Raw genomic sequence first — 4,146 nt, 5'->3', positions numbered from 1 at the left:
AATTATGCAACATGTTTCTTTCATAAAGCATCAGCTGCTGAAATCCTGTATTTGCCCAGTGATGTAGTCATTAAAAAGCAGACAGTTAGTGGACCACTTCCTCCACATAACTAATCTGCGTCTGCTTATTTTTATGTGATTTATATCAAGTGAAGTTTAAATGCAGCATCTAATTTTACATTTTAAGTTATTTTATATGCAAATTCAGCTTTCTACACAAAGAGTATTTCCCTCTAAAATTAATAAAAATCACTACTGGTGAATAAATTTGGTCCTAATAATGATTATTAATTGTTTTCTAAGCTAGCCATACACAAATATAGCTGCCTGCTGAATATTTAGCTATCTCCCTCTACTTTCCCCTAAACATGCATTATAGTTCCTTCAGTAAGGTCCTGATGGCAGCATTTAGAACGATCCATTGGGCATGTTGAACTCCAATATCTGCCATCAGGAGAAAGTTGAGATGCACTCAACTTAGGAGTCCAGTGGGTTGTCCTTTTTACTGAGTGACGCTCACTCTCATATGTCTCTTAGCTGTCAGTCACTAAGTGGGCCCTGTCTACATGTAGCAAATGCCCACTCAGCCAATTACTGGGCGTAGCCATGACCAACCTCAGCCATTGATTAACAAAGCAGGTTTTTCCTGCTTGTTGAGAGACACCATCATTAAAGAGACCAGCAGGAGCCTGGAGAAGTGTCAGAACGGCAGTAGTGAGAGATTGATCAGATGAATGTGTTTTAAAAAAAATGTACACCATTCTGAAGATTTAGAACATAACTTGTATCAAACCCTCAACTTCATTAATACATTAACCTCATGCATACAGGTTATACCAAACACTTTTTCACAAAAAAATTGTATATATCAATCTGCATGGGTCATTCTGCCCACAAAGAGGAATACACGTGCAGCATGACAGACTTCCTTTAAAGGTAATATGTCACCCCAATTTTGGACCATTATCTAAAGTAATACATGGGTACTACTGCAGATAAGGAGTACAGGTAATAATTTTTTTATTTTCCTACTGCCCCCGGGTCCCAACACTCAAAGCTGCACTGAAATACACAGCCCAGAATGTTTCAACACAATGAAGAGGACTCATGAGCGCAAGGCCAGCAATCCTAGCAATGTATTTCAATTACGCTTTGAGTGCTGACAGCAAAGGAACGAGGGGCAGTGAGAAAGTAAAAAGTAGTCATCTGCACTCCATATCTGCAGTGCAGATATACTACGCATGTATTATTGTAGATAATAGTCTCAAATCAGGGTGACAGATTTCCCTTAAGTTACAGCTAAGTTTAGTCAAGTATGATGACAATTAGAATGGCAGCCACTGCATTTTTTACAGGGGGCATCACTCAGGTCCCCTAAACTCCCACATGACAAATCTACTGTTGATAGTATTGAGGAAAGAAACAATGATCTAAAAGTGGTCATATTAATTGTTATTCGAATATAACCATAACTCTCTTTACTTAATCATACATTATTGTATAACAAATACACTTTAAAGTTTTTTGTGCCGTCAGTTTTCAGAAACCATAACATTTAAATTTTTCTGTCGACTGAGCTGTATAAGAGATTGTTTTACATGGGATGACTTGTAGTCGTCATTTGAGGTGCGTGCAGTAGTACTCCAATAGAAGGCAGCACTCCATAGATTAAATATGCTAAAATGTTCATTTATTAATCCAGCCAGGATTATATGCAATTTTTCAGGCATATATTAGAAGCCCTTTCTCAAGCCAGACCCTGTGCACACTTGCCTGTCAGCGTGGAGTGGCATTTGAGGTGTATACGATTTTAATGACCAAATTACTTTTTATTCTGTTTTTAAATGGGCAGGATGGAGAACAAACAGCTATCCCAAATGTATGTAACTGTTCCAAATTTTACTGTTTTTATACAATAAAAAATACCTGCTACTGATGCAGCAGGAGCATGTTTTTCTCCATAAGAAAACATTTTGTAAGGGGAAAATGATTTTGTCAAGAACACTTTGTTAAACAGTTTTCACACTATTTATTAGTCCAACAAATGGACTTGAAGATGGAATCCAATTATGTAATACAGGGTATTGTGCCTGTCCAGTATAAAACTGACAAGCATATGATTAGGGCCTATTGGGAGTACTGAGGGGAGTCTGTCACCAACAGCCTCCCTGTCCAACAATTTGAGTAGACAGGAAGATGTGATTCACATAAACTACTTCCATGGGTAAATAAATAAAAAAATTCACCACAATTCACAACATGAACCTTTATAATGGGACAGAAAAAAAACATTTGTGTGTGTGTGTGCTTCTTTAGGCTACTTTCACATCTCTGTAGTGAATTCGGAAAGACTGGCACCAGATCTGGTGCTCAAGGATACAAACGGAATGCCCGCCAAGTATAATTAAGTATAATGGGGTCTGGCGAAGGTCCATACGCTGTTCCAGCAGACAAGCAGAGAGTTGGCGGGAGACTGCCTCCAGTCTCATCATTGGTTCCATCTACTGCTCTCTCCCTTGTCCTGGCTGCTGTATAAACACCAGTCTATTACGGCCAACTCTCTGCTTTTCTGCTGGAACAGCGTACAGATCTCTGACGGTCCCCATTGCATTCTGTTTGTATCCGCCAGCACTAGATCTGGTGCTGGCCTGCCAGAATTCACTACGAAGATGTGAAAGTAGCCCAAAGAAGCACACCCCCAAATGTTTTTTGCTCTGTCTCATTATAAAGGTTGATGTTGTGACTTGTGGTGATTTTTTTTTTTTTTACTATGGATGTAGTTGTGAGTAATTTACTTTGTCCTGGTCCAGCTGTGTCATGTGCCCGACACTGACATTGAGCACACTGATTATCCCTCTAGGACACTTGGAAGTCATCCTCCTGATGTGGTGCGCAGTGTAGAGAATAAGAGTCTCTGTGCACTAATTTATAGGATTGCTCCTCTGTTTGTCTGCATGACACTTGGACAATGGGAAGGACTCATGTAGAGAACAGGGCCTCAGCAGAGGACCACTATGGGGAGGGTCATGGCCATCAATGAACTTGTGCCAATGGACAGGTCAGCCTCAGACTGGAACTTCTTCCAGAGCAAAATAAATCTTCCTGAGAACTAGAGTTGTATTCCATGTCATAGGAGGGTGGAACTTCTTTCTAGGGAACTAATGATTGTGGTCTACAAAGAGGCACACCCTCTATTCGGCATTTAGCGAGAGGCATCTCCCAGACTTGCTTTTTCTTCATTTTTTTTTAAATATATAGTTAGCATATTATTCTTTTTTTTTCTTATCCAGCAACAGTGAAAAAGGTCCAGGAGGCCCAAAATACTATTGTCACTGTCCTTGTCTAAAGTTATCTGACCACTGGACTTTACACTCTGAAATGCAATAAAATTTCACCAAATGGGAGTAAATTTGCCCTTGATAGAATCACACCCCCTCTCCTAAACCATGTACCACTTATGCTCATCCTACCGAAGTCATCTCATCTGAATTATAGCAAGAGCCTAACGATAAAGGTGGAATTATGTTGGTAGAGGAATTGGAATACTCAGATGATCCTTCTTATATACTGAAAAAAGCCTCTAATAAGAATAAGAAAAAGTTTTCTCTTGGAATCCAGATTTTTTTTCAGCAGAGGATATCCTTTATTAAAACAGGATAAAATGTAATTATACATTAAAAATCTCTGGATAAATTTCCAAATAAGGATCAGACCTGAGCTTCTCATGAGAATCAGAAGTGATTGCTGCTAACAATATGATGTTCTTAACACTGATCCTGTTTTGCTATCTCACTATTTGTCCATTGACTACACTGAATTGACCCTACTCTTTTTTTTTTTTTTTTTTCAGTCAGAATCATCGGGGTCAGGTAGACTACTTAGCAGTGTCTGTGAAGACATGGACATATTCCATACTGTGTCAGTCATGGCAGAGTCAGAAATTCCTCCTCACTCTCCTGAGAAGCTCAGGTTTGATCATTATTTGGGACTTTATCCAGAGATTTTTAAAGCATATCAATAAAGTATTATATTTTATCCCATTTAGTGTTCGAGCTCATGTGAACTATCAGTGACGTTCTAGCTTAAGGTGGTGACATGCACAATTAAGTATGCCTTGTAGGAATGCACTTACCTGGCCCTTGGAGA

This window comes from Bufo gargarizans, chromosome 4 (genome assembly GCF_014858855.1).
Source record: "Bufo gargarizans isolate SCDJY-AF-19 chromosome 4, ASM1485885v1, whole genome shotgun sequence".
Lineage (NCBI taxonomy): Eukaryota > Metazoa > Chordata > Amphibia > Anura > Bufonidae > Bufo > Bufo gargarizans.
Note: the sequence above shows the minus strand (reverse complement) of the source record.